This window comes from Lepidothrix coronata, unplaced genomic scaffold (assembly GCF_001604755.1).
Source record: "Lepidothrix coronata isolate B3197 unplaced genomic scaffold, Lepidothrix_coronata-1.0 Scaffold31, whole genome shotgun sequence".
Lineage (NCBI taxonomy): Eukaryota > Metazoa > Chordata > Aves > Passeriformes > Pipridae > Lepidothrix > Lepidothrix coronata.
Window position 1 is genome coordinate 2,967,746 of NW_016690211.1, and position 26,190 is coordinate 2,993,935.

Here is a 26,190-nt window from a genome sequence, read left to right on the forward strand (position 1 = left end):
ATTTTGTGTATGTGTGCTGTGCTAAGAAATGCTTTAAAATTTTATTATTTAAGACTTAAAAAATTTTGTAAAATATGTGGAAATTATCAGAAGCTTGTTTGAAGTTTAAATGTGAAGGCATGAATTAATAAAATATTTGTTGAAAACATTTGTTAAAAATAGTTTCAGAAAGCAGAGTACATGGCATTTGCTAAACTTCACAGAAAAAAAAAAAAACAACTACCAAAAAAGTATAATCTGAGAATAAAACATTATAGGACTTATTACAATTTGTAGGACTAATATAGTGGGGTTATATGGAATGTACTCAGACATTTCATTTTTTTCAACTGGTGCAGACCTGTAACATTGAAACTATTTTTTTTCAGATTGTGAGCAACTTCTGTGAGAGTCTCTCATTTAAATTCAATCCCTTCAGATAAACAAACTCATATATGCATATCAGTATTTACTTTGAAAACTCTTGCTTTTTCCTCAAACATCTTTCAGCATTCCTCCCCTACAACGCTTAACTCAGCAGTTTGCAATCATTTGCAATTGAAGAGATATAATGGAATAGAGGTACCTGAGCTGATTTCGAACTGCTCAGCTGTGGTACATCAGCAGTGTGAGCAGGACTGCACACTGAGCTTGGCAGGACTGCAGAGTTCAGCTGGGAAGTAAAACAAACACCTATGCCGTCAGTTTGTATTGAGCTACAGCCTTACCTCCTTAAGCAACATCAGTATTTGAACTCGCTAATTTAAAGCAAACAAAATAAGCCCATAGCGGGCTGCACTATAACCTCTTTGATGCTGAAAGGCAACTAAAGCAACTTTTTATTTTGCAGGAACAGTAGATGTAATGAGTCAGCGGTGGCAGCATGCTCTGAATTCCCCTTGAAAAGAGTGTTATCCTATAAGATGCATTTTTGGGAATGGGCCTATTCCATTTGAACATTTTTCTTATATGACTGACCTGTGAAGTTGCATTATTTTATATGAAAACTAACCGAGGGGAGAGTTGGGGGAGGAGGCAGAAAGGGAGTAAGGGTGTGTCAGCCATCCAGGAGGCCTGTGTGAGAATCTGCCGAACATGCTAGTGTGAGAAGTTTTGTAGGTATAGGGTGTTCATGCCTGTTTATTCAAACTACATAACAGCCCACATATTCTTAATCTTTAATTCTGTTTGCACCATATATTTTACACTGAAATGCAATAGAGTGGGGAAGGATCATAGGCCCAGTAAACACCCTTAGAGAATGGTGTCTACTTGACTGAGCTGATTCCCTTGCTGTCTGAGATGAGCTTTTATTTTAGGAACCTTTACTGTTTAACTCCAGAAGTCACTGCAAGTAGGTTACAGTCATGCAAGAGGAAGGACACTTGGAAAACGAGTAGCTGGCGAGACTCAGAAAATGGAAATAGGGCAGTTCATTAAATTAAGTATATCATGGGAGAGGCTCATTTTAAAGTTTGTGAAGAGGGGGAAAGAAGATTGGAATTGCAATGGGAATGCTCTGTTGCGGTCAAACCCAGCTATTTTCTCTCAGGTGTAGGAGGAACTGGGGATCCCTCAGTCCAACTGAGAGACTTCAGTTCAGGAATGGTGTGATAAAGACTATGGTTGTACAAAAAGAGGACATGTTAGTGACCTCTAGAATAGGTTTTAAAATATATGTAGCCTCTTTAAAGGTCTTCAGGATATTTAAAACAGTTCTTAAGCTCCATTGTTCAGGAGATATTAAGTCAGGGCATAAATGCAAGTTGAGAGTCTTGCATCTCTGTGTAGGGCTGTGAGGACACAGATATCCATGTCTGAAGTACTGGGAAGCACTGTACTGTTGGGCTGGGTTTATGTGGAAATCAGGCAGATCCTGTTCTGTTTCTCATGTTCTTCTTGTGTAGAGGCAAGAGCAGTGCATCAGAACAACAAAACTAACTCTTCTTCCCCATGACAGTGGGCTGACTAACAGAATGAAAAATTGTAACTATCTCCAGAAAGGGACAAAGAAGGATTTTCATTACATTTGTTAAACTAGTCACTTGATCTCAAGTTCAGGCAAGTATATTTTCTTTGATTGCTTTCACTTTCTTTAGTTCAGCACATTTCTAAACTTTGATGTATGTTTCCTAATGTGTCTCCCATGACAAACAAGCAAGACCAAGTCTCTGTACACAGAAACCTGAATCTTGTTTACCTCTTTTTAACACTTTGTTAAGCAGGGTGTGCCGGGTTTGTCTGGGATAGAGTTAATTTTCTTCACAGTGGCTAGTATGGGGCTCTGTTTTGGATTTGCGCTGAACACAGTATTAATAATGTAGAGACATTTTTGCTATTCCTGAGCAGAGCCAAGGCCTTTTCTGCTTTCCATACTGCCATTCTGGTGAGGAGACTGGGGCTGCGTGGGGAACAGGAGGAAACACATCCAGGACAGGTGCCCCCAGCTGACTAAAGGGATATTCCGTACCATATGACATCATGTTCAGTATATAAAGTGGGAGGAAGAAGGAGGAAAGGGGGGACATTTGGAGTTTGTCTTCCAAAGTAATGGTTACACATGATGGGGCTCTGCTCTCCTGGAGATGGCGGAACACCTACCTGCCCATGGGCAGCAGTGAATTAGTTCCCTATTTTGCTCTGCTTTGTATGAGGTTTTTGCTTCTGCTAAACTGCTTTTGTCTCGACCCACTAGTTTTCCAGCTTTTACCCTTATTCTCTCCCTGATCCCACTGGGTGGAGGGTGAGTGAGTGGCTATGTGATACTTGGTCATTGAGCTTGTTTTTTACTACTGCAGGCAGCCAAAATGCCTTCAGAAGCCAGTCAAACATTACCTCACAATTTTACTTATTGATCTCATGACTTTTTCTCCTAGGAGCCTAATGCAGTTTAAGATAAAATATTATTTTTCTTTTTGGATAATAGCCAGTATATCATTGCTTTTGCTCCACTTGGCATAAGACAAAGATCTGTTTTCTCTGGTGTTTGTGGTTGATGTATCTCCTGTTTTTCTTAATTTTCATTCTTATAGATTTTACTCAGCTTGACTTCTAGCATTCCTCACTTGAATTTGCCTGTCTCCAGAATGCTAATCAATCCCTATTCTATTTATTTTTCTCCTCCCTGTTTACCTACTACATTAATCTGGAGGTGAATATCTGTCTAGCTTGGTCTGTAATCTTTTCCTGGCAAAAACATTACCCTTTCGTTTTTTAGTTTAAATCAGAAGTATTGACAAAACTTAAACATGCTGTTATATTTTGCATCATTTACATGGTATAGAATGTAGCCTTATTAAATACAGTATTAGCATCTAAGAGCAGGTAGTGCCCTAATGTACACACACACATGTATGTTCTTACTGTATTAATATTTTGTAAGGGTTAGCTCATTTTATGTTCATGCTTCTATGAAATCCTCACTAGACATGCAATAGCCACTAAGGATGATTCAGGCTCAAGAAATCGAGTCAGATTATTGCTGAAGTCTTAATTTTGAAAATATCAAAATGCACAGTAGAAAATACATGTCTGTTCTGGCTCTAGGAGTTATTTCTTAATGAAAAAAACCCTTGCCCGTCTGGCCAAGAAAATAAAGCACCATAAGGTTTTCCTCTGCAGCTACCTTGTATTTTGAAACAAGATGTGATAAAGAAAGTGTCTTCCCCTGGAATGCTGCCTTTTGTTCCACAAAGGTAGGTAGGATTGCTTACCATGTCCCTGATGAGTGCAAGAAAGAATGTGTCTTTGGTTCCACTTCCAAAGTTTTGCAGATGGGTCTGTATGAAGCTGAAAGCTGTTGGTGCTATACAAAGAAACTATGTGTGAGACAGAACATTTCACTCAAATGTTAACAGTCTGTGATTATTTGTTGTGATTATGCTGTTGTAAACCTTGTTTTTTTGGTGCTTTGGTTTTGTGTGGGGATTTTTTATGTACAGCTCTGAACCTGGAAGCATAGTGCATAGTGTGCTGGGGCAAGAGCTGTAAGATGACTGCAGTTAGTGCATTTCTTCTGCTGAAAGAATTTGCTACAAATTTCTTTAAAAATATCACCTGTATTTGAGCTGTACTGTCAACACAAATAAATGTATTAGGAAGGTTTTGGTTCTTAATAGTTTTCTCAAGCCAAGTTCAGTGAGAGATATCTAATTTGGCAACAGTCCATGCAGAACTTCTCCACAACCTGCAGGTTTCCCCCAAAATCCTCAAAAACAGTGTAGTTTGCCAAGCAAAGCTGACTCCATGAGAATACAATAAATTTACAGCTGTGTAGTACTTTCACTTCCCTCCTTGCTTCTTTCCTGTGACATTTAAAATTGATATTGGGTGTTTTTTTCACATATGACTATTAGATTCAAGAAATCACAGTATGGCTGTTGTCCCTCCATCTTAGTCTTCTGATTCCAAATATGTTTAGCTTGAGAATGAGTATGAGAGTCAAAACCCAATATATTTATGATAAAAAAAATATTCATTGACTTTAGTAGTGTTTCTCATGCAATAGATTGAAATTATCAAAACCTGAGAGATTAGCCATTGTGCGCTTACGTAATTCTAAGTGACACACACATGTTTAATGGACCCCTTGGTATATGGCATAAGGGGACTCCATGACTATAAAAGGATAAAGTGGCTCTCACTAAGAGATTCTGTTGCCTGAGTGGCTGCAACTGAGTCCTGTAAATGTCTGTAAATATGATTCTTTCCTAGCCTGAGATTTTTTGCTTTGAATTACATAGCAAGTTTTGCTTACCTCAGTGTGAATATAAATATGTACCCTAGCTGTCGGCAGCTCCTGCCCAAAATTTAATGTATTTCAAAGGAATTTTATCCTTTAGCTTCTACATTTTTTAATGGTCCTTGTTCTGTAGTTAGTTTTGACAAATTTCTTTGTATTCACATTCAAAACACCTTGAAACTGGTGTATGAAGGTTCAGTCATTTACAAAGGAATGAACAGCAGCATCCTCAACATGTCAGTGTTGAAAATTATGTTTGGTTTCCTATTACAGGGTTATGAATCATGTTTCATAATTTGGATTTAAATTCTCTCCAATAGGAATAGGATGAAGGGAGGTGGGTGGTTTTGAAAAGATGTGTATATGCTTAATTTCCTACAACTCAAGGTCTGTAATTTGAAACACTTTGCGAAGAAGAATTTGAAATTAGTATGATTCCATTCTTTATTCCTATTTTATATAAAAATTTTGATATAAAAAGTTATTAGATTGTCTCAGCCTCTGTGAAATATTCTAAGTACACCAGCTGTATACGCTTAGGGCTGATAATTTTCTTTGAATAAAGGGCATGTCACACAGTGCTTGGATATGACTTGCCATTCATATACGCCACATGCCCCTCACAAACAATTATGAAGAATTGTATCTTCTTAGAACTGTAATACACCAGGGCTTAGGGAAAAAAGATATTTCTTTTCTTGAAGTTCGCAATGAATATGTGAGAGCTGTGAAGAATGCCTTATTGCTCCAGGCAGGTAGCTTAAATGTCAGATGATAGAAAGTTATAGGAAATCAGACTATTTTCTGTTATATCTCTTCTTGCTCTGGAAGAGCATATCAGTAAAGAGAAGATAAGATGGGGATTGTATTAGACAAATAAAATTATTCTAAATTTACTTCAAGACCTGATTAACACTGTGTTCCGTTCCAAACCAATTGTTCTCAAAATGGGAGTTTAAGTAACCTGGTGGCTGGTGTCAGTGCCTGCAATATACATATGTCTACCCTGCTCTGATAAGGCGTATGCAGTGGTGAGGAGTCTCTATGTTGCTGTTTTGTTCCTTTGGTCGCCATAAGTAGGCATCCATCCTCGTGTTCTTAAAGCTAACCCTGAGAAAGCACTGAGTGTGAATGCATTGCTTATTCAAGATTAGCTACTGTTTGCAAACTCTTTGCATCCTTTCATGGAAGATATTTCTATTGATCTAATAGAAGTGTTGGATCAGCTTCCCTGCTGCTACTAAGCGGTACTACATTTCCACACATTATAACTCATTCATGACATTATTCAGTTTAACCACCTACCATGAATGGACATTCATACCATTCCCCTGAGCTGCAGCCATGCACCTCTCACATCAGCAACCTGAAAGTATACATTTCTTCCACATTCGTAAATTTACTGTGGAAGCCTAGTGTCATGGTTTAACCCCTGCCAGCAACTGAGCCCCATACAGCTACTTGCTCACTTCTGCCCCAGTGGCATGGGGGAAGAGAATTAGAAGGGTAAAAGTGAGAAAATTTGTGGTTTGAGATAAAACTACTTTAGTTTAATAACTGGAATGAAATGAAATGGCATGACATGCAATGAAATTTAAAGTAATAATAGCAATAGCAGTAGTAATAATAATAATAATAATTGTTGTTAATATTATTGTTATTATTAACTAAAAGGAAAATAACAGAGAGAAACGTAAAACTCAAGAAAGACAAGTGATGCAAATGAAAACAATTGCTCACCCCCAATCGACTGATACCAAACCAATGCCTGAGCAGTGGCTTCTCTGCCAACTTCCCCACAGCTTTATATGCTGACCATGATGCCATGTAGAATGGAATATCCCTGTGATCATTTGGGGTCAGCTGTCTCAGCTATGTCCCCTCTCAACATGCCATACACCCACAGACTAATCTCTAGTGAGGTGGTGTGAGGAGCAGAAAAGGCCTTAAAACTGTGTAGGTCCTGCTCAGCCATAATGAATACATCCATGTGTTACCAACACTGCTGTCCGTACAAATCCAAAACACAGCACCATACCAGCAACTGCGAAGAAAATTAACTCTGTCCCAGCCAAAACCAGCACACTTAGTAATCCCCAGGTAATGTTATTTGTGGTTTTCGTCAAAAAATATTGGAATTACCTGGGATTCACTACATTTGCCTGCTGTTACCAGCCTTGCCCCTGGCCAGATGTATGTCTGTTGCCCATCTTGCCCAGTTGTCACAAATTCCCCATGTTCAACTCATTTGCCATTCAGATTGCCATTCAGATAGAGGCAATGTTGTCTACAGATCATTTGTAAGGGTGCTTTGAGTGAAGCAATGTTGTCTAGAACTCATTTGTAAAGATGATAAAAACACATGCACTGACTCAAAGTGCTACAAGATGTAATAATTGTTGTTATTTTAGCCTTCAGTGACTTCTGAGTTTCCATGAATAGCAAAATTCAGAGAAATGTAAATTTCAAGTAATATAGGAAGATGATGCAGTTGGATGTGCAAAGGTAAATGGTGACAAATGGTATCTGTGACGTTATACTAGACTAGTATATGTATGTTGAAGTAGTAGAGTAAAGGGTTGATTGGCTTCTGTGATTGAATGACCTAAAAACTTTGACTAGATAAATTTTGGCAGACAATAAAAGTTTTTGTGCAGTGGTATTAAAAATTTTAAGACTTCCCTATGAAAAAAAGTACTATTTCCATCAGCAACATGGGAAGCAGGTATCAGGGCTTGTGAGTTCTCTCTTAACTTTGAGATAAGAACATGCCATGACCAATATCTGCTAATTTATTTTAAGAACATTCATGAGTTGGAGTTAGCCCTTTATTAAGATGAAAAGCGTGTGATACTGTATTAGAATCTATTTTCTGGTTCTATGTCTAAGGTTAGTGTTTAATTGAGAAAATAAATCTATAGCTGAAGGATTTCAGCACACAAAATGATTGAAAGGCCATTGCACTGACATTGTGTAGATGAGAAGAATACTTAATTTACTGGGAGTTATTCCTTACAAGGGAGTTGAATATGTGCTTCCAGTCAACTTCAAAAAGAAGCTGTTCTTAGAATGAGAGTTATATGACAGTAGTATGACTATTTAGTCATATCTTCAAATAATCTTGACCTAAATAAATTCCACAGAGATTTTGTCACTCAGTTACAGGCGGTGTTTTAATGGAAACTGATTATTTCTGACAGTGAGAGTTGTAACTTAAAAGCAAGTTTTAAGCAACTTATAAGCAAGCTGCCAAACCTGTTTCAAAAGATTTTTAGTCAATGACATAATTTTCTTTGTTTTATTTTTAAAATCAAAAGCAAGAAAACAACGTCTAAAAATTGAGAAGAATGTGTAGAATCCTGTTGTATTTCTGAGTATCTGAAAGCACAGGAAATTCTGATGGTGTCATTATGCTGTGTAAAACACGTTTAGTTTAATAACTCGTTTAATTACTCTTCTAATACATCAGTGCACTCTTCATTAAGGCTTGTATCTATGCCCTGGATAATGTTTGTGGGAATAAGTAGTATGTTTTAGCACATAAAAATTATTAAATTGGGGAGTATTGGTTAGTGGGGGGCATGGGGATGATGGTGAGAAGTCATATTTCAGTCATATAATCCTTTCTTCTGATCTGAAACAGAAGTGACATGTTTACACTATGATAGGTCCAAGTTTACTTCAATATTATCAGGTAATTTCACAGGAAAGTGTTTTTGACACTAAAGGAATAAATACTCCCTGGGTTTGTATCCAAGGAGATTTCAGTTTGTCTTTGACTATAAATATTAATAACTACAGAAAATCAGTAGCTGGCAGTTTTCCTTGGATGTTATAGCAGTATTATTTTGAATTACGCCATATATTAATTTGTGTTTGGCCAGGGCTGATGTTATTCCATTCATTCAGCAGTCCAGGGGAAGACAGATGGTCTGACTCACAGTTCACAGCCAAAGGAACAGAGAGTTTAAAAAAAATTATTATTTTTTTATGATGTTTATCCGTTGTTTATGATCATGTCCTAGTCTGTGAAAATAAGATGACACTTAGGTAGGATCTTAGGTTAAAATTAATTTTTCAGTTTAAAAAATGCTTTTAAATTTCCTCTGAGAAGTTCAGATTGCCATGTTGTTCTATCAGTCACAGGAGGTGTTTTCCAATGGACATCCTGAGTAGTTGGAAATATTTTAATATTAGTCTCTTGGCTTTGATCCAACCAAGATGATGTAAAAGCAGATAGAAGAGAGATGCAAAGAAAGAAGGAAACCATTTGGCTTCATTTCAGGCTGTTAAATATCTGGCTTCATGCCAAGTAGCTTCTTAATTTCAGATGGGCTAATATACTTCATCTTCACTAGAAGAGTGAGAAGGAGAGAGGCAAAATTAGGGTAACATTATCTCCTTTTTGTTTCTTTTTTCAACAGAACTATTTTTAACCAAGCTGAAGTTAAAAATAACAATAAAGAAGTTTTTTAACCCTTCGTCGATACTTAAAAGGACATTGATTGGCAATTTGCCAGAGAAATCTCAGGTCCTCTGATACCTCAACTAACATGGCCTAGCAAGCAGTGACTTCTAGGATGTTCAGAACCTGCATTGTTTGTTTATCTGTCTCTTACTTTTTGCTGTGGAGACCAGAAAGCACAAGCAGCACCGTGTATATCATACTGCAGCAGTCTGAAACAGCCCAGTTTGACTTGGAGGCTCCCATGTAAATTCTTCCATTATGTTTGTGAGGGAGTGTGGGTTTGCATTGCAAAAATTACAACCTTCGAGATACAAGTTTAGGGCTTGAATAAATTCAAATTCTTTAAACACTACTCGTTCATAACTGTGAAATTTTGCTTTGCACCCAAACCACACAGAACTGTGAGTTGTGTATGATTAGATTGCAGCAATAGGAAGTATGAATCATTTGCTCCAGTTTTACGAGTCTTTGAAGATTATAGATATGAGGTTATGATGTGCTTTATATAGCTTCCAGGTCAGTTCCAAACTGTCCATGTGAAAGGTGGGCTTGAGATCAGTCTAACTTTTTAAACACAAGGATCCGCGTCAGTTCTAGCTACCTTTAAGCACACAGTGTGATACCTACAGAAGGAATCCAGACAGAGCTATGAAGAAGATCCCATTCAAGGGGACAAATTTTCCTTGGAAGCACTTGTCTCATTCCATTGACTGGGACCAAGTGCCTTAGTGTCACCGGATAGCTGGGATGATGCACATAGTTGCAATTTATTTTCAATCAGCTCATTAACAGGAAGTGTCATTTGTCAATAACCATTAAATGTATAAAATTGCTGCTGAGCCATTGCTGTGTTATTGATGATCTTACACTATGGGTCAGTGAAGTATCTGTGCATGCTGTGACCTATGCCCTTGGCATAGGAAGACTTTGCTTTCTTTATCAGAATTTGTGAATCTTCGCTGTAGATTTTCCTACTACCTTGCATCACTACTGACCTCTGAAAGCTAAATAGACACCAGGGCTATTTCTGTTCACGCATAACTAATCTCTTGTAAGAATAAAAGAAAACATCTTGAGCTAAAAAGGAAAAACTTTCTGGAGAGTATCAGTGATTGACAAAAAAAAAATCCAAATATGACATTATTTGGAGGGGCTTTAAATTTAAATTTATCTGCATTTCATGTTTGAACAGGAAACACAGCAAAATGTGAGACCCTTCCCAGTGTTTTCTTCCCCAATCAATTACATGGATACAAGCAATTTTTCTGTTTTCATTTCCAAAATCATACAATCTCTGTGTAGGTTTTGACAACTCTAACTCAGTTTAGTAAATGCTTCTTGTGTCTGAAAATATATTCAGTACCAAGAGTGGTGAGAGAAGAGTTCATTGCAGAGATTAATTCCAGAAAGAGACTACAAAGGTGGTTATTAAATATTTTTATGATTACTGGAAATGTATTTTGAAAACTTTATCAGCTTTAACCATTTGATTTTTACTTTATCTGCAAATGCAGATGGCCTCTTTGAGCAGTTAAACAGAGCAATTGTTTGAGAATTGTAATTTTGCAAACTTGTTAAATATGAGAATCTCTTTTTCAGGGCTGGCTGCAGCTGCAGTGAAAAATTGCAGAATTGTATGCCAGTCATGATGGGGTGCTGATGGGAGACTGAATTCTTTCATCTTCCCAGTCCCCATTCAGAGCAATATGGTATATTTCTTTTATCTTTCATTTATGACAGTGCCAGTTCCACGTATTTTATTTTCAGTTAGAAACTGAAAAAATGATTTAGGGTCTACTGCTGTTAGGAAAAGACTTCCATTACCTTGATGTGGGGAGCCTTAGTTCATGTCATTGAGGACTATCATACCCTGAGTTATGTCAACATAATTTGTTCCATAGAGGTCAAATGGAGGAATGTCATACTCTAGGGATGAAACATGGTTTGGTGTACCAGCACAAAGCACATGCATGATAATATCATGCAGTGAAGCCCTGCTGTGGCTATGAACTTAGTATAAGAACTCTATAGACTAGGATACAGAAATATACAGATTAGCAGATATTCTGTGCTTATAGTTTGCATAGGAATTACAACTTAATAAAACTAAAAAAAAAATGCATTTAGCATACAGTTATGTATGGTGGATACTATTTGGAACTGGTTTTTGTTTATATACCTATCAGAGCATTTTTTTCTGGCTGTATTTTAGCATACTGCTAGAGCTTGTATAATATGTATAATATTAGAGGGGGAAATGCTTTTAAGAAAAGGATAAAGCTAGCTACAAATTTTTAGTGCTTCTGAATACTCTGTTCATTCCAGAGTTGGAACACAAAATGTCCCTTCTGCTTTGATCAAGGATGTAATGTTTTTTCTCTATATATTTTTTCTCTCTTTTGTTTTTTGCGGTTTTTTTTTTGTATGTAGTTACCTTCAGAGTGGTAAAGACAGTAGGGTGGTAAAGACAGTTGGTAATCATCAAAGAAATAATGAAGCATTTCCTTTAGAGGCTGTAGAGCTGTTCAGAAAATCACTTCAAAGCTAAAAATAGCACAGAGAATTTAAATTACAGTGCAGTGTTGAATTTTTGCGCTACCTCTACAGTGTGAAGCTTATTTTTTCCTTGGTTTAAGAAGATCCCATGATTATTTGAATCTATAGGCTGGTGGAAAGCAGTTACTGAAGTATGAACTGAAGAAGATGTTATTTGGGGACAAGGAAGAATAAAGGCCTCAGGAATCAGAAAAGACAATGTTTCTCTCTCATTATTTTGGGTCACTGAAGATTACATCTGAAAAGGATAATCTCAGATAGGTATTTCTAGGCTCACATATGGAGAAGTAGGACAAGAGATTATTTAACAGCTCAACACGAAATTTGTTGGTTAGGGTAGCCGGTGCCAAATACTCAGTGTACTTGGCAATAAATTGCTTTTTATCTAGCTTAATCTCTTCGCTAAAAACTATTGTAACTAATGCATACTCAAAAAAAAAAAAAAGGAACATTCCTTCTTGGATTAAGGCATGAAAATTGATTAAAAATAGCATCTTTTCCCAGACTCTGGACTCCAGAAAACAGGTAGCCAGAGGAGACTGCTACCTGCAAATGCCAGTTCTTTTCCCAATGTCAGAAAGTTCCCCAGGACCTTGTAAGGCACTGTTGTTTCAGTAAATGGAAATTCAGCTAACATGCCAGTTCATTTCAGTAATAATCCCTTTCCTGTAGGCAAAACAACAGTGTTAAAAAAGATACATTTTAGGAAGAAATGGATTTTAAGATTTAAGAATTAATATGTCATTGGCTCAATGAGGGGCATTTTAAGAAAAGTCATTTGTCATCTAAAATGGCATTGATGTTGCCTCTGGAAATGATTTGTAATAAGACTGTAGTTAGTGTAATTCCCAGGTTTGTGCCAAGATATCGTAAAAGACAACAGCCTTTGAATCTGGCATAATAGACTCATGTGGTTTTAATATGTTTTATGTTCAAAAGTCCATTAGAGTTAACCAAAATAATCTAGAACTCAGTGACTGCATAATAGAAATTAATTTCTCTTTTATATTTTGACATGTACACAGATAGGTAAAAGATGTGATGCTGTGCAAATGAGACTAACATGGAATAAGGACCCAGTAACTGGATCTGTCCCAAGCATGCCTGAAATCAAGTGTAAGTTCTTTCTCATGGTGAGCAAAAAATCTTAACTTTTGCTATACAGTCTTCCTGAAATGGTGGAAATTGGTGTGCAATAAAAAGCCAAAACCTAAAATAAAGTTAGTAGCTCATTAGGCTCATGAGCATCCCTACTTCCAGCAGCTGGTATATTTTTAACAGAAAAGAATTTCAGTGGGATATTTCTTTCCTTGATGTTTTTGGCCTGGCAAAGAGGTAAATTGCTTAGTGGTTCACTCATATAAATGAAGTGTGAGGTCATATTCTGCCACCCTTAAAGTCAATACCTAGCCTGGTAGGCATTTATTGGGTTTCTGAAGATGATTATGGTATGCTCTACAACACCAACACTGCCCATTTTCAAAGCAGCAAATTAAATTAATAATTTTTTATATATGTGTAAAACATCACTCACTACAAGCAAGGTCTGTCCAAGAAGGCAGCACTTCAGGAACTCAGATATTTCAAATAAATATGATATGTGAAAGTTCCTGCATCTGTAGTTTAAAAAAAAGCAGCTTTTAAAGCAGTTTAAATAGAGTCATAGTTGCATGGAAGATTCAGGAAAAAGTTTTATAATTTGCAAGTCTTAAATGCCTGGAAAATGTATCTGGAGCTTACAGACATCTCCATGATGAATACTCAAGCTGAAAGGAGATTTTCATCTCCCTATGGCACGCACAGATGCAGCTGTGATTCTCACTGAATATTTGTTGTGCTGCTTTCATTTTGTTTGGAAGGGTGTGTATGGGTAGCAAAACAATGTTCCAAAATTAAAAGCTCAGAGGACCTTAAACTGACCTCTTAAGTCCACATAATAACAAAGCAACATTGAAAGCCTGCCCTCACAAACTCACAAAACACAGTGCCAAATAATCTTGTACAGTATAGGGAAGCCAAAATATTGAACCTTATTTTAGCTCTGCTCTGACAGATGCACTGAAGCCTTAGGCTCAGAAGCTGCATGTGCTTTTCTGCTCATGGGTAACATTCAGCTCAAGCTTGTAAAAAAAAAAAAATTTGCATGTCCACAAGTGGAGCTCCCCTTGCTGCAGGGCTGCTGGATGCTGAGGACATGGGGAGTGCAGACTCTTGTACAGCTGGGGCAGGAGGTGCAGAGTGCATTGCCCTTTGAGGTTTCTCTTTTCTCTCTTTGGAAAGGATGGCAGGAACTATATACAGTGGAGTAGTAATGGAGGAGAACTGCCAGTCCAAGAAAGACCTGTGCTTTGCTGGTGAAGGCTGACAGCAGGTCCTTCTCTGGCATTTGTTGTCTACAACAAATCAGGGTGGAACCCAATCACTCAAAGTGAACAGGTCTACATGAGTTGTGTTATTGCAAGATTATATGCAGTGAAGCAGAAATCAGGAACCTACATTAGGCCAAGAACAAAGATCTGTGAGGGTTTATTTCCAGTTCCCTTCAGACAAAGGTCCTTCTTAATTCAACCCTGTGCCTAGGCATCATGGTACAGAGCTATGATGTTTAAGGCTACTCTGAGCACAATTTTTATCTGTAACAGATAGAAATTTTGATTTGGGATTGAGATAATTTTGGTGGGTGGCTGTGGCCATTTCCTGAACTGTGGAGTATGCCCTGAGGAATGGCTCTAATTAACTAAATTCACTCTTATATCTCTTAGATGGAGAGACAAGTTAAATGCTGCTGGACCATGTTGTCTGCAGAGAACTTCATCTCTTTAGTGTTTTGCTTTGAGGATACTTGAACTTACAACGAGGCATTATAAAAAAATGTTAACTGCAAAGTATGTTTATACTGACATAAATGTGTCTGTTGGGTCTGTAATGAGGGAAATATTCCTACTCAAAAGAGCTCTTATGTTAGGAAGCTTGTGGTCTGACAATGTGCAGCCTGTATGAGGATAAAAGTACAATGGAAATGTACTCTGTAAGTTATGCAGCACGCATAATGCTTTTATTGTACAATATTACATTTTTCTGCCCGTAATAAAATGGCTGGCTAAAAGAAGTTTAGTCAGCAAAGTGCTGCAAATGAACTGTTTATTCTTTTGCCTTGTCAGTCCAAGTATAACTTTTTACTTTACACTTTGTTTGCTGTTTATTTAGTTGAAGTCTTTTTCAGTTTGGAGTAACGAGTAAGGTTTTGATCTTAGTTTGAAATGGAGAAAATAATATAAAAACTCAGAACCTTCAAAGTAATGAAATGGGGATGCTTAAGTTAAAAAATTCATACATGTTTAGAATCAGACATCAGAAATCTATTTAGAGTTTCTTGTTTTCTTGTTGGCATTAAAAATTGTCACAATGGCAGATGACAAATCTGGTACGAAGGACTCCAGTATATCTTCTCTATTATTAAATTGAAATGCTGCATTTACTTCAGGATACCTCGGTACTTGAAGTTGGTCAAGAATTTTGTGGGAGAGAGTAATGCAAAGGTCTGCATTCCTTTCAGAGTGAAGATGGAGGTCTGCATTCCTTACAGAGTGAAGATGGATGTCTGGTAATGTCTGGTGGGATTTTTATCCAGAGACACTTGCAGTCATCACCCTTGTCAGGATTTTTTTTTTTAATCTGAGTAGCAGGAACTGTGATTAGCAGTGTGTACAGTTACTAACAACATTATGATGGCAGAACTAGGTGCTGTCAGTATTATCTCTTATAATATAGATATTTCTTAAGCTGTGGGTGGAGCAGGTTGTGTGTGATTGGAAAAAGATGAGAAGGTCTGAAAGGGGGGTGGATTTTTTTTTTTAATTGAGGCAGATCTTCTGTGCTGTCTCCATGATTGTTTTCCCTATGTTTTTTAGGCACAGCCTTGTCCAGGCAGCAGGATCATTTGCACCATGAAGACCTGAAAAGGCTTGGCATTATTATAGTGTTTTATGGATGCAGAAGTCACTGCCAATTTGTCTGGGTATAACACAGAGCCTGTCAAAGATGGCCTTAGATAAGGTGAAGTGATAAGAAGCTGAGAGTTCACCTATGTTCATCCACATCTGAAATTCCAGGAACATTATATCAGGATTACAAGCTTCAGATTGTGCTGCACCTTGCTTTAGAGGGCAGAAACTATAGGAAATGTTGCAGAATTTGATAAGAATGTGAAATGATACATTGAGCTCAGATGGTGTACAGCTTTATCTTTTCATATTCTTGTGAAACGGTAACTTGCAATGCTAGGAGATTTCAGGCCTAGGGCATTACATAAAATACTTGACAATGAATGTTAATACTTGTCTTTTCTGTTCTGGTCAGTTGTCCTTAAAGTAACTCCTGCAGACTCCATCTGGCCATCCTTATGTGACATTGAAAAAGTCAGCATTATAAACTTCATCTGACTGTTAATTTATTATGGTGGGTTTTTTTCCTGTCCAGACAGATGGAATAGTAAGAAACTTCCCTTTGCTCCCAAGAAACAAGAAAAACGATGATATCATGTTCAAGTGCTTTCCTATACTCCATTTATTCTACTTTGCAATGATGTTATGGAGGGAAGGGTAAGTGGGTAAATGTGCATGTTTCTCTGCCAAAGTTTCCCTGCACGTGGAAGAATGAAGAAAGAAAGGAAAAAAAGAAAGAAAAAAAAAGTGGTGGGTGTTTTTTTGGTTGGTTGGTCAGTTTATTGTTGCATGTGAGCCTTCAGATTGACAAATATGTTAGAGATGGATCTCAACATCTTAATCCTGGTAAGCAGGGAAGTTTGGATTTTGTACAAAGCCTCAATTTTGCTATAAGACTAAGGCAAAAACAATTTCCAATTTTTGCAAAAGAACAATATTTTTATCATGTTATTGAAGTAGATACTTCCAGATTTAGTCATACCCACCTATATATCAACTCGCAGCTCTATTCTGTAGCTCTTTATGGGGCTGCTGCAGATGGAAACCCAGTGTAACCAGCTACCTACCTGTGCCTTTTGTATCCCAACAAAGAATGGAATTGTGCTAGTGAAGAAAATTGTCAGAAACTACCTGTGTTCAGGAAATCATAGCAGCGCCACTGCTTCTGGAGAGCCACAATAGTCAGTTGCAGCTCAGAGGAGCCACAGCTTAATACCAAATAGGTCTTCAAAAAGCATGTTCCTGAAAAAAACAGGTTTAATGTGACCCAAAATATTGGTGATTTTACTTGATTAATGCAAGTCATTTTGGCCTGTTCTTTGTGGCCTTGATATAATTATATTATGCTGTATTCAATCAAATTAATAGATTTGGAAATGCCCAAAATACTCTGGTGTTCTTAAGCATTCTGATCTCAGTTCATTGAGCCTTTTGGAAGATTTTTCCAAAACCTTCTACTGATGAAAATTCCAGACCTTTTATTAGAATTATATTCCATGTTTATATAATACCTGACTTTTTCTTCTTTGAATCTTGTCCTCACTAAACTTGAAGACCAACACATCCGCACTTCTGCAATGTCTTCTTCCAAACATCTTATCACTTATAACTGAAAATAATTTTTTCCTAGTATTTTCCTATACATTTTATTTTCTTGACTCCATCAGAATTTTAACTAATCCTGCATATAACACTCCTGTTTATACACTTCGGTTGTAGGATGACAGCACTAATTCAGGTTTAGCTTTGATTTATTCAAATATTAGGGGGGTTTTTTCTTCTTTTCTGCCTTTTTTTTTTTCCCCAGAACTGCTGTCTCTGCATTTACTTTCAATCTTCTATTTGTCATGGCTGTTTCTGCTGAAATGGTATATCTGCTACTTGATAACCAAACTGCAACCTTTTCCTCTTTCTACCTGTTTCTGCAGTTTTTCAGGGTATTATAAAATATTTTAAATGGTAGTTTTCAAAGCTTTTTCAGTCTTTCAAAGAATGATAGAATTTTTAAGGTTGTAAAGACCTCTAAGATCACTGAGTCTAACCTTTGACCTATATGTGTTGTGTTCACCCACTAGGCTGTGTCCCAGGTGCTACACAGATAGATTTTTTTTTTTTAACATTTCCAGGAATGGTGACTACACCACCTCACTGGGCATCCTCTTGCAATGGCTGACCAGTAAAGATATTTTCTGATTCATCATCTCTGTCTTTGATGAAAATATTTGTCAAGGTCCAAGTCCACAACAGAACACAAACTTTCTAAACAAATTTTTTGTAGCTCATCTTTGAGGACACTTTTTAGTTTGCTTATAAGAATATCAGGTCATATAGTGCCAAATTCCTGACTTAAGTCACAAGCTCTATTTCCCCACTGTAAAAAATAATACTTAAGTGGATTGGCATATGTTGCTCAGCTGTTCATTTTGTAAGTACCAAGAAATAATATACCTTGTTGAATGATCTTTTCCTGTATTTTTTCCTGGGAACTCAGTTAGAGATCACTGAATCTATAATGCTTACCTTCTTGCTAAACTATAATAATAGTTTTTTCTCTTTTTTGCTTCCTGATTCATCTAGGTTTTCTTGTTTAATGTAGCCTTCATCTTCTGGAATTTACCAGCCTTTCTTATACAAACATTCAGAAGAGACAACTGAAATGGTCCTGCCTGGCCTTGAAATACAGTGATCTGGGATGTACATTCTTCGTGTTATCCCTGTTTGCTCCAGACTGAAATGTGTTTTGGCTTCAGATAAGATTAAGTATACCTAGATTGTCTTCAGTGGTTGTTCATCTTATAAAGTCTTGAAATCAGTCACTGAAGATCCTACTGTTTTCCTAGTTGACCAGTCTAAGTGTTAAACTATAAATCTGGAAGGGAATTTTTCCTAATGTGTTATCCAGACTTCTATTTTTTACAAACAGAGGGTTGCTCCTTTGCCTGACCTTTGGTTGGCATAGGGGACAACTGAATTCTTTATTTCACTTTTCTTCATGTTTGAACTTTACTGTATTCCCTAAACTAGGGAAACCTGAATCTTTCTTTTTGTGTTCTGGACTTCAAGCCTCTTAATCGTTGCTGGTCTTTTTTATGTTATTTTTAGTTTGTCTAATAGATGGTGCCCAAAACTTCAGCTGAAATTATCCATTGCTGTTTATAAGTAGTACAAAAGAAAAAAGAATCTGTACTGTGCACTATACTTCTTTTATTACTTTGTAGATTGTGAGTTCTTTGAAACCAGGCTGTTACACTTGAAAAATGCATTACAAACTTTTCCCTCAGCCATGTTTGATTCATCTATGTTAGGAGTTCATTTCACTGACAAAGTGTAATTCCTTGTAAAAAGTGTGCAACTTCAAGGAAGGCAAAATCTCTTAATTGAATAAAAAGTGAGTAATAGTGAACCCAAACCCCTAATTGTAGGCTCTGTGAAGACAGCCTGGTTAAATTAAATTTGTTCTTTCCTGATGTGCTCACACAATGGTCGGCTGGCTCATAGCTTTTCAGAATTTAATTTGACACACCTAACATGAGGGGAAATTCTCTCTGTGGGCAATTTGACTCCCTCATAATACAAGCAGAACCTTATTTCCCTACTAGAATTAAGCACAAGTTCTTTCCAGGTCACAGTCTAGATTACAAGCCACCCCTTCCCTCAGTATAACAAGTTTTACCACATCTTCACAGCAAAGCTTCCCAATATTGAATTAAAAGGATGAGTGCATAAGGTGGAGGCAAGCACAAAGTGGTGTTGAATACTCAGACAGCAGAGGTTAGCTGCTCATTCCAAGCATCTTCCTACAGTCAACATAAGTGTGCTTTTACAGACAATTGCCTGCATTGCCCATGCCTAAAGCTAGCCCTCTTTCAAATGAAGTTAGTGGGAATTCTGCTTAGTGCTTCCCCATGAGCACTGTGCCAAAGCTTAGATATTTGTGTGATGCTCCAAACTGATTCATTCTCGTCTGACCCATGATTCTGTCTTGATAACTTTTCTGACAGAAGTATAATTTATAGGACTCTCTCTACAGCTACAAAAAAAATGTAAGTTTGTATGTTATAGTTTAATCAATAGTTGTAAGTCTCTTAGTTCATGATTTGTGATCCTTTCCTCCTTCTCACTCTTTATGTGAAGATGAGAAATTTGTTATTGCATGGTAAGGTGTCTGGCACATAAGTTTCCTGAAGGTGATTAGCAAGACTGTGACTGATTTAAGGCATGAAGCTAACACCGACACAGAGGCAATACTAGAGTTCAGACAATATCCTCAGCAGGCCTGGCCCGTGTCAGGTGTTAAGTGTGAGGTCCCTCAAGTGGAAGAATTTAATTTATATCTTCAGCAGCACTAACAAATAATAAACAAGAGACACAGGCTTGTAGGGGGAATTTAGTTCCTTTGACCTCTGGGCCTCAGCACAAATTTGAGGTAAGAGAGATGCTGTCCTTGGGGACTGTGTTTCACAGATACGTTGGGAGTATGTCACAAGGGAGTGGAGGAGGTCATGGTGCTACAGCCTAGGTACTCATTCTACTCAGGTTTTAGCAAGAGGCCTTCAACAAATTGAAGCTAAAAATAATGAGGTTTGCTTATAGGGAGGTTGTACAGGAAGTAGAACCTGCAGCACAGGTACCCTTGTCATTTTGAAGGGTGGTTTGCTGGCAGTGGTCTCTGATTAGCAAGGACCTGAATTGAGAGAACATGAGAGACTGTAGTCACTTCTCTTCCTTCTCTGCTGTACAGAGCTATTTTCTCTAGCATGGTGGCCTTCCTCTCACTACCATCACTGATGCATTTGGATTTTGTGCCTTGTGACAGGACTTGATTTGCCTGATGACTGAAATCTGAAATCCATCTGTGGTCAGTATAAACCCTTACAATGTTTTGAGCATAGAAGAAGAGCTCAGCATCTACCTGCAAAAATTCAAACCTGCTCCTTGTTCTCAGAAACATCTGGAGAAGCTTTTGTAAAACTGACTATAGGTATTCAGCATGAAGTTGTTGGTTAGGCTTCAGGCAACATACAAGTGATCAAATATTCCTGATGATACTGGATGTATGAATAACATTATATTATGAATAAATAACTTTTCCTTTTATGATTGATCGGTATTAATGTGCATATGTGAAATATAGGTAAGCTAACAGGCAGTTTTAATTTCTTTTTTTTAACTGAGAGTGCAACAGTAGAACAGACCAGCAGTTTACTTAGCTTAGTATCCTTGTCCTTAGAGTGGTCAGTAGCAGATGGTTAGGGAAAACTGCAAGAAACCATACAAGTTGTAAATTATTCTTTCTCTGGTGATTCTCTCTGGATCCAGCAATCAGAATTTTAAAAAATTCCAGGAGGTTGCATCTCTTCTGTTATATTTGTGTACTTATTAACTCCTGAAGGCAATTCACATACTTCTGTAATCTAGAACTTGTTGGCACTATTATGATCAGTGACATTTCATGGCAGTGAATATAATAATAATAACAATAAGCTACTTGAAAATTATTCAAAAATATCCTTTTGTTTGAGACTCACAACCCCATAATATCATAGCGGAAAACTTCTTTTCATGATTAATTTGCAGTGGCATTTGCAGTTTGACAGCTAGACCATAAGAACTCAGTCATCTCTTTTCCCATGAAGAGCTTCTGCCTACTTACGTCTGCATTGAAGTTACTCATAAGTTGTCCAGTACATATCACTTGCTACCCACTCAAAACCTTGCTTTTCTCCTAAAAAAAAAAAAAACAAAAAAACAAACAAACCACCAAAAAAACAACAGTTTTTGCCTCAGGGAAAGTTGTGAGTATGATCTAACTGGAGATAAAATCTTTATGAAACTGGGAAATTGCCATTTTAAGAAGCTCACTGGATTGAAAGCCTGCTAGGCTTACAGCTGGGCCTTGGTAAGTTTTTACATTGCTGTCATGGTATTTATTGTTCCAAGGTAAAAGCAATGAATAATTTGTTTGTCTTAATGGCAAAGGAGAAAATGCATGCACCTTCATCTTCCAGCATCAGAAGCCATCATACATAAGTTTAACCTGGATGTGAGTTGAATTTTGAAGATTTCATATCCTCGCAAGTGACTGATCCTTAAGTCTAATAATGAGATAGCACTTGTCCACTCACCATGCAAATTTGACTGACCAGGACAATATAGAAGAATATGAGTAGGAAAGAAGCAGGTGACCTGTCACCATCATGCTGATGAGTCTGAAATCTCCCAACTCTATTTAGTTTGTTAGAATCATTATCTAAGTAAACTTCAAAGCGTAAGTGTATAACACTTTTTAAAACAAATATGAGACAGTTTATAACATAGGGGGTTAATGATCCAGCTTTCCATTGGGTTAAAATTACTTTTTTTCTAAAGAGGGTATGGCCATATTTCCCAACTGACCTTTTGAGCCATGAACCAGGATATTTGTCTGGCTGGGAGCCTCATCACCTTTTCTGTGGAAGCAGAGTGCCAAAGAGATGGAGAGCTCCAGGAATAGCAGGATATGATAAGGGTCCTATCACTCCATTACACATAAGTGAGTCACATAACAATATCAGCCTGAGTAGTTTTGCTACTTTACTTTATGCCATAGCTGGAGATTTGGACTACCTGGCAGCTCTTTCTCAGCTACAACTTCACTGGGACAGTCGTTCCAGGTTATGCCGGTTGACAGTATCTGCTTCAGGAAAAGCTACTTGTAGATAAGCTGTTATCAGAGAGCTGAGTGTACCTACATCAATGAGGTGAAGCTGACTAGTACTGCAAAAGAATTAATCTGAATAACACTTATGTAGCAGTACAATGGTCAGGGCACTGGTGCAGGCTAAGTTCAATGCTGGTGGTCAAACCCATGAATTGAAAAACAATTTTTAAATGGCAGACAGATGTGGTTGTCTCTTCCTCTGTGAAGGCACAATTAGTTGAAGAATAATAAGTAATCTCTATTAAATATCATACTTTTTTTTCTTAGAGAATAAATTTCTTTAATCTTACATAAATATGATATCCTCACATATCTATAAAATATTTTATAATTGTACTTGTGAATGTGTAGTGGTAAGGGTAAAACAGATTGGTGCATTTCTCATGCAGTGGGAAAGAGCATTTTCTAAGGGATAGAACACTATTTAATCAACAAATTATTTACATTTGGAGCTCAACTGCTGAAAATGCAGATCATAATAATGGCTTTCTTCTGATGACAGGTATTATCATCATTCTTTTTTGTAGCTACTTGGCATTGTTCTAATTTTAGTCAAAATTGTTTCCACTGTTTAGTGGAGTCTAAAGTTCAGTTAGCTATTGAGTTTCACTAACATATTTTGCAAATTGCTGTTGTTTTTTATTTGAATTATAAACCCTTCAGGATATATAACTACTATTATGAAAAGGTCCATTTCTGACATCTAATTCCAGTTTATCAGCCAAACCAGTGAACTGATGGCCCTGGTCAGCACAATAGGATGATAAATCCCAGCTTTGAAGTATATAATCCTCTTATTAGTTATATAAGACAGGCTTGCAGGAAATTTCCCAAATGAGGTCTTAAACTGTGTTGTTTTCCAGTCATTCCAAACCATTCTAGAATCTTAGTAGTGCTATTTCAAATGTAATTCTGTGTGAAAAGGAATCATTGTAATTTTTGGCATATTTTATTAATCTTAAATAATCTCATCCTTTCTGTTCCCTCTCATTTTTTGTTGATTATACATATTTTCTATTTGCTGCCAATTCTATCCATAACCACTCCTTAATAATTCTATTCGAATACTTTGGGGCCTTATAGAGTTAATTTTTTTTCTCTTCTGAGCACTGTTTTCTGTGGGAAGAAGGGCTGAAAAGGCATTAGGAATACACCCACCACCATCTTTGTTTCTTTCTTAATTTTTTGAACTTACTTCAAAGCTAGAAACTCTGTGGCAGTGTCATCAGTGTGCTCCTGGTTTACAGAAAATTGCTGGATTTAGTGGTTAGAGAGCTCCATTCTCTCATTTAGCATTCTAAATCTGTGACATGTTTTAATTCACAGAAGAGTCATGCTGATTTAGCTGATAATAGATTCTATTAATTCCACATGCTGTACCAATTAAGGTGTGGGCATGCAAATTAAAATGTTTATTCTTGATGAATGGGAGATAGGGGAGGTTATAAACCCCAAATGCTTCTTTGAAGCAGGTTCTCTTTGAACAGAAAGAGCTTCTAAATATTATACTCTGGGAGTCTGTGTGTATTGTGTCTCAATCAATCCTTATCAAATGCTCCCAGGTTACAATAAACAAGGTTTTTATTTCCTTAGCTGTCAGCTTTGACAAGCTGATGCAGTCTGTCAGAGTCAGCCTGGGATCTTTCCATCACACATTACATGACCAGTAAGAAAGATTCTGTGAGCCAAAATCTGTCCTCAGCTGCACTTCTGCAATCCTGTTACCTCTGTAGCGTGTCCTCAGTGACACCAGAGCAAATCCCTCCTGTGCAACAGAACTCTTCAGCTCTGTGGGAGATGTGGGAAGGGTGTTAGAGGTAAGAGATCCAAGGAGGGAACTAGTACGTTTTCCCCTTTCAAAATTTGTTTATTTTTCTGCTTTTGTAAACCATGCATTTTTATGGAGAAAGATAAAAACATAGACCCTTCATACTATACATCATAACTGATAAACATTTCATAGAATCATAGAATATCCTGAGTTGTATTGGACCCATTAGGATCATCTAAGCGCAGACTCTGGACCTGCACAAGGCGAACCCAGGGATCACACCATGTGTCTAAGTTCATTGTCAGAAGTAAACACTTCTGAGCTCAGACAGGCTCGGTGCTATGATCACTTCCCTGGGGAACCTGTTCCAGTGCCTAACTACCCTTGGGAGGAAGAACTTTTCCTAATACCCAGCCTAAATATACCCTGTCATTACCTTGTCAATACCCTAGCCTAATAAACATTTAGTGAAAGATTTTGAAGAAGATAAGATGAACCATAAGGGTTAGAATACAAGTGCAATGTACATTCCCCAATTAGTTTCTTTCGTATACACGACTAAATTTCATATTAACAGCTTTTTGTCCTGTATTTTTTGACAAGTGATTGTCTCTTAGCACATCGAACATATTTGTTTAATCCCTTTATATCATAGAATCATACAATGGTTTGGGTTGGAAGGGACCTTAAAGATCATCTAGTTCCAAGCTCCCTGCCATGGACAGGGACACCTTTCACTAGACCAGATTGCTCAGTGCTCCATCCAACCAGACCTTGAACACTTCCAGGGATGGTGCATCCAAAAATTCTCTGGGCAACCTGTTCCAGCACCTCACCACTCTCACAGTTACAAATTTTTTCCTATTTTTTAGATATCTAATCTAAAGCTACTCTCTTTCAGTAGATTTGTCCTGTTGTTTTTGTCAATAGCCTCTCTCCATCTTGTAGGCTTTCCTCTTGTAGGCTCCCTTCAGGTACTGGAAGGCTGCAATTAGGTCACTGTGAAACCTTCTCTCCCCAGGCTGAACAATCTCAGTTCTTTAGCCTGTCCTTTTAGGAGAGGTGTTCCACCCTTCTAATCAATGCGGCTTTGTTAAACCTCATGAGATTCCCATGGGTCCACTTCTTGAGCTTTTCCAGATCCCTCTGGATGAAATCCTGTCCTTCAGGCATGTCAGCTGCGCCACTCAGCTTGGTGTCATCTGAAAACTTGCTGAGCGTGCACTCGATCTCACTGTCTGTGTCATTGGTGAACATATTAAATAAAATTGGTCCCAATACAGAACACTGAGAGACACCACTGGAACTCTGAATCATTGACCACTACCCCTTGGATGTGACTTTCTTATCCATCTAACTGTCCACCCATCAAATCTATCTCTTTCCATATCACACTGTGAAAAAGCTAAACATACGTGTTTAATTTAAAAGACAGGCATAGGCCTTGGTGGTGGGTAGGTTAGCAGAATTTACTTTTCAAAAGGGGTATTGTTTCTATGAAATTTGTTTGTTTGGAAGAACTGCAGCTGTAGGAGAGGAAGAATTTTTTTCTTGAAGTAAAATAACTGTACTTGTAAATAATGGGAGTTAAAGAGAAGATTGCTTTAAAGAAAATATAATTGAGATTCTCTGGGGTCACAAAATGCCAGCAAATCCAGCAGGTATCAAGAGACTTCTACTATGCATGCCTAGGATATCATAAAAACACTGGTCATCATTTGCACTCAGCCGGTGACATTTGTAAATCATGTCTTTAGTTGTTTGTATGTCAAAAATTACCTGATTTTTATCACTGTATCTACGCTAAGAAGTGTTACATGCCTGAAGTCAGTCATTGTCAGATCTCTACATTCCTAATATATTGGAAGTATTGTCATGTGATAATAATTTTAACAATTTTTGTTTTATCTTATCTAATACTTGTTGGCCATTGTATTACAACTTCCTAAAACTCATCATTTCAGCTGTCGGAGGTAAAATTACACACTGACTCGACTCACCTCTTGAGGAAAGATTCACCAATTAAACAAA